Source organism: Echinops telfairi, unplaced genomic scaffold (genome assembly GCF_000313985.2).
Source record: "Echinops telfairi isolate 266 unplaced genomic scaffold, ASM31398v2 ScPeMD7_31;HRSCAF=116, whole genome shotgun sequence".
NCBI lineage: Eukaryota > Metazoa > Chordata > Mammalia > Afrosoricida > Tenrecidae > Echinops > Echinops telfairi.
In genome coordinates this window covers 34840660-34851525 of record NW_022103928.1, presented here as the reverse complement: position 1 = coordinate 34851525, position 10866 = coordinate 34840660, and positions in this window count along the sequence as shown.

Here is a 10866-nt window from a genome sequence, read left to right as displayed (position 1 = left end):
TTCTACTTCCTGACTATCAGAAGTCTTAAATCTTCACCAAGGTTTCTGCTAATTCCTGGCACACACAATGCTCAAGATCAGGCTGGTGTTTGCCTACTGGTTCTATCCACCCTGGGTGCAAACTCTATCCTGGTCACGGGCCCACATGGCTTAAGAATTATGTCTCCATAAACATGCTGAACATGTGTGGGGTTATGAGCCAGCAAAATGGGATTGGCTGAAAGTAGGTCAGGATGAAAATGAGACAGTTTAAGGTATGTTCAAGATGACTTGAAATTCCAGTGTCCAGTCTAAGGTCTATGGGGCCTAGGGACAGAAACAGGAAGAGTCTTGTGGTTTATTTCCACATGAATCTGCTCATGACTGCCTCCCCATCTAGATATGTATGTCATTCAAGAAGCATCTACTAACATGTCCCTTCCTACTCCCCTACACACAGCAAGTGCCAGGCCAGCTTATGTTTGCTCCAGATATATAAAGATCGGGGCGGGGGGAATCCCTGCCAATTTTGAGTGCAGAGACTTAGGATGGTAGTAGTACAATGTGTTCAGAATTTTAACAGATGTGTAATACGACCCAACCAGTCTTCATCGAATGGATTTGGACTCCTGGAGGCTCCATGAGTTTCAGAGTAGAGCTGCCCTCATTTTTCAAGGCTGTGACTTTGGGACACAAATAGCCAACAGATACATATACCGGATACGAAATGAAACATGAAGCGCAGCCCTCTCCCTAGAGCCTGAAGACAGGAAAGAGGAGGGCCAGGGGAAAGTTCCTCATGAGCAGATAGGGCATTCAACATCTACTTTCCTCTCTTTGGGCCAATTTTTTTACTGTTATGTCATATCTTATTGACTGGTGTAACTATAACAATGGTGCCAGGTTCTCTCAGAATTCACTTTAATGATCAGGAATGGAGGTTATGTCTAGCTTTCTCCCTTGAAATGTCTCATCGCCTCTTGTGGAGGAGGGGCAGAGGAATCAATCAAGAGATAAATCAAATAAAGGCCATTAAAATACATCTACCAATTTAAACATTAAAATTTAATGTAACTTCGAACTGAAGATGAGTTAAGTCACATTTTCAAACCTTTAAAAGCAATACAGCTTCTGGTGGGAAGGGGGAGTGGTTTGAAATACAGAAAAGATGGTTTCTCTAATAGCCGAAGTTGAATAATGGTTCAAAACACCCAAGTGGAAGAAGTCCCAGTCAAATGATTCCCATCTAGCAGTTATCTTTTCTAAAAGATAGGGTGTTATTTTTATGTTTAGAACAAGATGTTAAGAAGGCGGAATGAGAGAGACCTATTACAAATTTAAATTGCTAGTGGACGGCATAATTGGTGTGGGTCACCTAGCAACCAAAGGCAAGGAGTAAAACTCAAGTTTCCAGCCACATTCCTCATCCACACTTAATGTCACAATGAGAAATAAAAGTATAACATTGGCCAGAAGAAAAAAAGGGGGCGGGTGTTTCACCTATAACAATGCCTGATGTGCATAAGAACCAGAGAAGGCAACAATAAAGTGTTTTCTTGAATCATGAAAGCAAAGAAATAATCAAGACAAGTCTACCTTGGTTTTGTTTCATGAAACGTCTTTTTAAAATTCTTTCTAGAAGTAAAATGGCAGACAAATGAAATGACAGGTGCTGAAATAGGCACACCAACAGTATATCAGCTAAAATGTACTTTTTTTTTCTTTTTAAATGGGACAATTGAAGTCACTCTAGTTTGAAATTCTAGAGCAAAGAATCTCAAGTTTTAATCTATCTCCATGCACAGTTACATGAGCAACATTCTTCTACTAGAAAGAAGAGGCTTGCAGGATTGTTTGGGGGCCTGCTTGTGTGCAGAGCAGAATTTGGTCTGATGACTGCTTTCTTTATAATATATACCTCATAATTCTGAATTATGACAGATACTCTTAAGAAATAAAAGCTATCCCCTTAGGGCTATCATGAGGTTTAGAAAATAAACGTGTAGTGGTGTCCAATATAACAAGGCCTGGTAACACAACGATCAAGTTCGAGGCTGCTAACCAAAAAATTCATGGCTCAAACTCACCCAACAACTCCATGGGAGAAAGACTTGGCTACAGTGTTCGCCCAGGCTGACTAGAAAAACAAACTCCGTGACAATCACATATGTGTGAGAGAGAGATATATATGTATCAAGAATTATATAAGAAGAAAACATACTAAAAAACAAAAAAAGAAGAAGAAGCAAACATCCCAGCCTGGGCCAGATTAAGTCCATAAATCCCATACTAGTCCTTTAATCCCACTTCAGACTCATGCAGCCACGTGCAATGATGCAGAATGCAGGAAGATCACAGGCCGGTGGATGCAGTCTTGTGGATCCAATGGCGGTGGCCACATCACAGTGCTGGCACAGGCCTCCACGTGGCTCACCAGCATGAAGTTGAAGGGGGAGAGGGAGGGAGGGAAGGAGAGAGAGAGAAAGGAGGTTCCCAGGACCCTCCTTATGAGAAGGCCACGCCCACCAGGAGGCACCATCAGAATGTGACTTAATTGACAGGCTAGACTTCACCCCTACACTTTTACGTCAAGTGGACATGGAATTATTTAACTCCCACAGCTATCTACTTCTGTAAAGAGTATAGGGAGGATTCACTCTGGGGCAGTTCTATCCCATTAGAGGGGGTTACTCTATGCATCAAAATCAACAACACACGGTAAAATATCATGAAAAGATCTGCAATCATTTCTCAAAAGCTAATAAAAATGATCATTTATGGTATAGGATGGCATGGGTATAAGAATTCCCACTGTAACCAAAGCTGGAGAGGAGGATACAAAACTGCACTTTTATAAGAGGACAGAATCTTCTAAAGAAACCCTGGTGACAGTGGTTGGCTGATAACTTCAAGATTGGCAGTTGGAACCCAAAAACATGTTCTTTAATAAAAAGATGTGACAGTCTGCGCCATAAAGATGTCCAGCCCTGTAGACCCTATGGGGTAGTTCTGCTCTGTCCTATGAGATTACTGTGAATTTGAACTGACTTGATAGTGAGTTTTTTAGAATTTTCCAAAATGGTAGTTCTCAAGTAGTACTGGATCACAAATAGTGATCTTTTAAGCAATTCTCGCGCCTTAGTCTTCAACCTGTAAAGAGGCTATATGATTATTCATGAGAGCATTTCATCAATACTCCTATTTATTAAGAATCTGCTTTCTCCCAATGTATTATTGAAACACACACAAATGAATCAGTCCCTGCCAAGAAACTCAACATGGAACACACAGCATATGTGCACGGGTATAATGTATGATGAAGTAACAAGTGGAATATGAGCTGCTAAAACAATAAATCCTACAATTATTCAGACCTGTCATCTGCACCTCAGGTGAGCACCCTCAACATGAACGGGGCTGAGCAGCACATACAAACAGTGTGGACTATACTCCATCTTCGTAGAAAGGCTACCAAAGAATGATGGTCACAAAATGGTGGGTGTTCTAAAAGGCTTCGAGGTAGTTATGCCCTCGGCAGAGGTAAGGACAATAAAATTAAAAACAAGATAGTGATGATAGAGATGACTCTAGGATGCAAGCAAAGGTCCCTGCCCTCCGTTCATAACACATCTGTATAGTAACAGCCACCACAGTCTTCTACCCTTGCAGGGGTCCTTTCTTCAGTTCTCTCTTCATTTTGTTTCCAAGTTTCTAACTAATTAATTCTCAAAATGTCTGTGGGTGGAAAAAAAAAAGATTTTGTTAAGCCTCTTTTAACAGAAAAAATGAATGCACAGAAAGGAAGTTTCTGCAAAGTCTGAGAAATAAGAATCTGATTACTGTATTATGTTGTTACAACTGAATTTTCTTTCAAATTGATCTAAACTGGCATGAGATTAGAGTGAAAGTATTTATTAGAGCCATGAAGCCGAGACCACAGAAATTAAACTAAAGTCATGATAATGAACCCTTTATTCAGAATGGGTCGTTCCGGAGTCTGCCTAGACCCAATTCTATTTTCTTGCTCTTATTAGAAGGCTGCCTTATAAACCGAAGACCCTCATCAATGGATCTTTTTGCTACTTGAAAAACCATATTGCATTCATTGAGGTCCAAGCTAGGCCAGCTTTACAATGAATTGTAAATTTATGTTGAATCGTGTCCAAGCAAACTCCTGATAAACAAGCCAATCTTAGACTGTCATCATGAATTCAGTCACTGGTGCTAAACTCAGCAAACCCTTCTCTAAAATGTGCAGTTCCTCTGCTTGTGCATCTCTAAAGGGAAGCTGAAACTGAATCCCAGAAAAAGACTGTTTCTGTTGACATAATATTTGGTAAACGGCTAGTTACAAGCAAAATTCCTACTGTGAAAATAAACATGATTTTTTGGGGAAAAAATCTTACCTTTATACATTCTTACCTTTATACAAACCTATTGTTTGATGTTCCAGCAATACCAATTATGGAGAACATATTGTATCTCAAAGAATAACAAGGTCTCATCCATGAACAGTAAGTCTGGTCCTTATTTCACAAGCTATAGCCATACTACCTTGAAGTAGGAAAAAGACACACCAGGGGGAGGAGTGGGGCACGGAGCGGGGAGGGTATGGTATGAGGAAGGTTAAGAACCTGAATCCAAAAGCCAGACACAGCCTGAGTCTCTACCATCCTTGTCTATGAAACCCCCAACAAACAGAATGAAATTCATAAACTACTAAAAAGCTATTAATTAAAATCACAATATGAATATATGCACAAATTAAGATGGTCAGAAGATATGACTAGAAGATAATAACTTTAGGACCCAGTATAATTTTGCCTTTCAATTTTTAACAACTGCTGTTATCTGAAACATTCTGACGAAGTGTCCTGCTGGCGATTAAGAGCCCCAATCATCAGCTGATAGCTTTATATTACAGCACACTCTGATAAAAACCATTGGAAATGCTTGTTTAGATTCAAGCTCTTTAGTCAAGTCACATGCTAGAAATGACAAAGAATTCAAATGGGGCTGTGCTAGAATAGTTACAGAGAAATGCATTTGAGCTAGTGTGATGTTAAACTAATGTTAAAATGGAAAGTTTACATACTTGCAAAAATCTTAAGTTCGTAAAATTACCTTATCTCTTTGGCATCAAATGCTTACAATAATAAAATAAGATGTCAACAATTTCCTATGGAATAGGGAAAGAGACACAGCATCAACAATATAAATACAAAGAGACAGAGGACCTTCCACAGTCAGTGAGATCACCCATGTTATCACCATCTAAGCCACAGGAAACAGACTGATTTTCTCTACAAGAGTAAATCTTGAGAATGATTTCACACCCAACCACAAACATACTAAACTGGGAACAGAGTGACAGCCAACCCAAGGCTTGTGAGGCTGAGGTTCTAGAGATGATCTCAAGTCTGTTAATGACAAGGGAACAAACATTAAGACAGGTGCGGAATATGTAACAAAATCAAGTCATTAATGGGGGGGGGGGGGCCTCACAGCACAATACGATTCTAAAATAGAGCACTTCCTCCAGTGGAATAAGCTATGACTCAAAATACAAGGTTCATAAGAACATAGCCAGCTCGGTCATTCAGCACTGGAAAGGCTGGAATTATTGACGCCCACACTGATCACCTCACGCTCCATCGTGACCCATTTGTGACGCAAGGCCCTACAGCTCTTTAACCCAAGTGCCAGTGAGGATTTTCCTATGAACTCTCTTAGGGTGCTTCATAAATACATATGCCAATTTAGATCCACTTACATTTTGATTAAACAAGCTAACCTGCTCTCGGACCATGAAAGAAAAGAATTTGCTATAGTTGTAAAGCAAACAGAAAAGGGCTCCATCCCTCTGCCATTGAGTCAACTCCAATTCACAGCCACCCGAGAGGTTTGTGTAGAACTGTCCCTGTGGTTTCCCGAGACTCACTCTCGAGGAGAGCAGAAAGCTTTGTCATTCTGCTGCAGAAAATGGATATAACCTGTGCAATACGAATGGATTGTGGCCTCTTTCTAGTCCTATTTGGTAGGACTAGTCCTTTCGTAATTAATCCCTACAGCTTTTTATTTGACATGTATTTGGCCTCAGAGTACTAGAAATTAAAGATGGAAACCATGCCAAATTAAAAAAAAAATTAGTTTCAGCAATCATTTTAAAGAAGTGTTTGCTACAGAAGAAAAATATCCCCAACTTAGGAGAGGAGTATACACACATCAATGAGCATAAACAAGTTATAATCAAAATGTCAGTGTGCGACAGACCCCTTTACCCTCATCCTCATGGAGCAGTACAGGAGGATGTGCTAAGCACAAGGAGAAAGTGGCCTTTGAGTAGATTCGACCTCACCCCGGGTGCACAAAGTACAACTGTGCTCCACAGGGTGTTTCTAGGCTGTGTTTCCAAAGCAGATCTTTAAGCCTGTCTTCTGAGGGACCTCTCTCTGAGTAGGTTCAAACCACCAACCTTCAGGTTAGTGATCAAGAGCTTAACTCTTTGCATCACTGGTACAAAACAGTCAACCGCTTTGGCAATGATTGGTTCTTGGAACCAACCATCCAGAAAGGTACACATTCAAAGTGATGTCCCCTTCAAAAGGGCAACTCCAGAAAACTACACACATATTCTAACAAATGAATAGCACTGCCCCAAACATTTATATTATTGTTCTATACGCAACCTCATTCCTTCAATCGAAGATCGACTGAAGTTGGAACTGACTCAAAAGCAATAGGTGTGGTTTGAGCTTAAGACGGTCCCCCCAAAACTCAGAATTCTTTTGAGCTGAGAAAGATTTTGGAGGTCTCCTTAATTTAACCTTTCTACTTGACAAACACAAGATAACGATTCCCAAACCCATCTGACACACTGTTGATTTTGTCCAATGATAGCATATTCTCAATTTTTGAAAATGGTTAAGCATGAATTGTTACCATGGAGTCCACCCCACCTCAAGCTGACCCCACCTGTTCCAAAGTAGAACTGTGCTCCAGAGGGCTTTCCACGGTTGAAATTTTAGGAATAGATTACCAATTATTTCTTCCAAGACACTCCTGCGTGGGCTCCACCCTCCACTTTCATTTAGTCCTCAAGCACATCAACTCTTACCACCACCCTGCAACAAGGCTCTTTCTGGTTAATACCAAGTATACATACAAACGAATCTAACTTTTTCATAGATGGTGGATAAGCTGAACCAAAAAGGATAACAAAAGGGGGAAACTAACAAGTATTTACTGAACATCTTCACTATGAACACCCTGAACTTAAGGAGGTAAGAAATTTGGCTTTTAAATGGGGCAAACATTCAAGGTCTTCAAAGGGATAAAGCACTTAATCCAGAACTACTTCCTCATTTTGTTTTGTTTTCAAAACTGGGGAATCACTGGTATGGCTCCTGGGAGATGCTAACCTTTGACCGCTCTGTGGCTAATCAAAAGTTTGGAAGTTCAAGTTCACCCAGAAATGCCTCAGGACTAGAAATCTGCAACATCCCCTCCCCAAAAAAATAGTTATCAGGAACCCTATTGGACACTGTTCTATGTTGACACACCTGAGGGTACCATAAGTCACAACTGGCAACTGGTGGTCCAAATTCAACAAAAGCAGCTGTAGATACAATGACTAGGGACAGCCTTTTAGGGAGGGTCATTTTTTTAACTCGATGCTGTAAGTTCCCTAACTCATGGGATGTCTTATCCCACTCGTACTCATCCAACAGGGCCTGGTACAACCCCACTTCTTCCCAGAAAACCCTCCAGAGACCAAGCTAACTCCAAGTCAGTCTGAGTGAGCAAAGGACCCATTATTTTTTGTCTATTTTCGTCTTTACCCTGTCACATATTCTGCTGGGGGCTCAGTGCCCTTAATAAGCACCTCAGCCTTCCACCCCCACACACTATATTCACTCTTTCTTCTTTTTCATTGTAGCTATGTCAGTACCATTTCTGAAGCTGAACTGCAGTGTACATGCAGGGACCAGGATCTGAAGAAAGTAGTCCATGGAGGTGCCTGAATCTGCCTCTCTGAATAAAGCAGACTCAATGAGCAATCTGAACTTGAAACATTTCTTCACAGAGTGCACTAATTATATCTTTAGTCATGAAGTCGGCACTCTTCTCAAACTGTACACAGAAAAGAGTCTATTATTAGTAAGCTAATAATATCAGCTCTTACGATTTCCTGTCAAAACCACCACGACAAACACCGGTTATGTTCATCATGAAAAATGAGATAATTCGAAATATCATCATAGATGACAATGCACTGTGTATCTGAGAAATGACACTGTATTTTCTATTCTGCGTGCAATTTTTACACCAATCTTACACCTATGCCTGCATCTTCCAAAACTAGTCTACTCCTAGATTGTTATTGTTACTCATTTGAAGGATAAATGTGACACAAATTATTTTCTGGAACTAAAATTGCCACCAGTTTTCTTTCTTTTTTTAAAAATTGTTTTATTAGGGGTTCATACAACTCTTATCACAATCCATACATACATCAATTGTGTAAAGCACATTTGTACATTCATTGCCCTCATCATTCTCAAAACATTTGCTCTCTACCTAAGTCCCTGGCATCAGCTCCTCTTTTCCCCTCACTCCCTGCTCCCCCCTCCCTCATGAACCCTTGATAATTTATAAATTATTATTTTGTCATATCTTGCCCTGTCTGACGTTTCCCTTCACCCACTTTTCTGTTTTCCTTCCCCCAGGGAGGAGGTCACATGTCGATCCTTGTAATCAATCCCCCTTTCCACCCCACCCTCCCTCCACCTTCCCAGTATTGCCACTCATACCACTGGTCCTGAAGGGATCATCCGCCCTGGATTCCCTGTATTTCCAGCTCCTATCTGTACCAGTGTACATCCTCTGGTCTAGCCAGACTTGCAAGGTAGTATTCAGATCATGATAGTGGGGGCGGGGAGGAAACATTTAGGAACTAGAAGAAAGTTGCATTTTTCATCCTTGCTACATCGCACCCTGACTGGCTGTCTCCTCCCCAGACCCCTCTGTAAGGGGATGTCCAGTGGCCTACAAATGGCCTTTGGGTCTCCACTCCACATTTCCCCCCTCATTCACTATGGTAAGATGGCCTACAAATGGCCTTTGGGTCCCCACTCCGCACTTCCCCCCTCATTCACTATGGTAAGATTTTTTGTTCTGATGATGCCTTATACCTGATTCCTTCGACACCTCGTGATCCAGGCTGTTGTGCTTCTTCCATATGGGCTTTGTTGCTTCTAAGCTAGATGGCCGCTTGCTTGCCTTCATGCCTTTAAGACCCCAGATGCTATACCTTTTGATAGCCGGGCATCATCAGCTTTCTTCACCATATTTGCTTATGCACCCAGTTTGTCTTCAGCAATCTTATCAGGGAGGTGAGCACACAATGATAAGATTTTTTGTTCTTTGATGTCTGATAACTGATCCCTTCAGCACCTCGTGATCACACAGGCTGCCACCAGTTTTCAAGGATGCTTCCAAACACTATGTTAATTTAAGCCTTGCAGATAAAATCATGCTGGTGACAGAATAAACGATTATTTGGCATCACCTGGCTTTAAGCATGAAGCCTCTGAACTAGAACAGAACTGTGGTAAATGTGAAGGCAAAAAAAACGTTTTTTAAAAAATATACGTATAAACAGGCAAAATATGTTGTACATCATAGCTGGTGAAGCATACTCCGTCTCTCCCATTTTTAAAGACTTCAAGACAATGAGATGGAGACCATTCTCAGCCATTCATCCAATGTTTACGCATCCCTGAAAGGCGCCTGGTATGGACAATGTAAGCCACCAAGTGCTGACCAAAGCAACATAAACTAGCTCTCTGTTGTAGATATGTATAGCAATATACTTACAGGGAAATTATGTTTAATACTAATGACTATTCTTATACAATATGATTTTTCACTTAATTGAGAAGCTGTGCACATTTATAAAAGTAGAACGAGAAAAGTATACTAAGATATAATATCACATTTCAAATAAAGAATTCGGTGGTCCTGAGCAACAACAACAAAACTACATGCCCACACATTTGGGGCCAGTAAAGAAAGGAAATAGGAGGTTTGGTGGCACAATGGTTCCGCACTCAGCTGCTAACCACTGGGTCAGTGGTCCAAATGCTGGAGCAGCTCCTCAGGAAACAAGACTTACGGATGCTGCCATAGAACTCCCAGGCTACGAAGCTGCGTGGCGCAGTTCTACTCCATCCCATAGGGGTCACTGCCCGTCAAAAGTCAACTTAATGGCACACACAAATAACATGGAGCGTCGGTCTATCCTAGATCACAACTTCACATTCACAGATGGCCATGTAATTCACATCTCTAATAACAGCATAACAATGAATAGTGAAATTACCAAGTTAAGACTTGAGGAGCTAGATTAGTATGTATCTGAATATAAGAAAATGGTTCTGTACATTATTGATACGATGCAAGTGTTTTTGATCTGGCAAATAGCCCTGGCGGTACAGTGTTGTAAAAGCTCTTGACTACTGACCAAAAGATCAGTGTTTCTAATCAACCAATCGGCCCGTGGGAGAAAGATGTAGCCATCCCAGGTCTGCTCTGTCCTGTAGGGTAGCTATGAGTTGGAAATGACTCAACTACCACCGATTCGTAAATGGCTAATAATCAGAGTTCACATTGGTTCCATAATAGATAGTATCACATTATAATCTACAGAGAAAGTTCAAGAATGTTCAGTATCCAAAACGGTCTACTATCTCCAAGGTGCACTACTATTCAATAGTCCTGTGGGTAAGGATTTCTACCTGTTAAAATCCCTTTTCTATGATGAAATGCTGATTGTATTGCCTGTCTTAATATGTGTAAATGGATTCCCATTTATAGGAAAAGCCA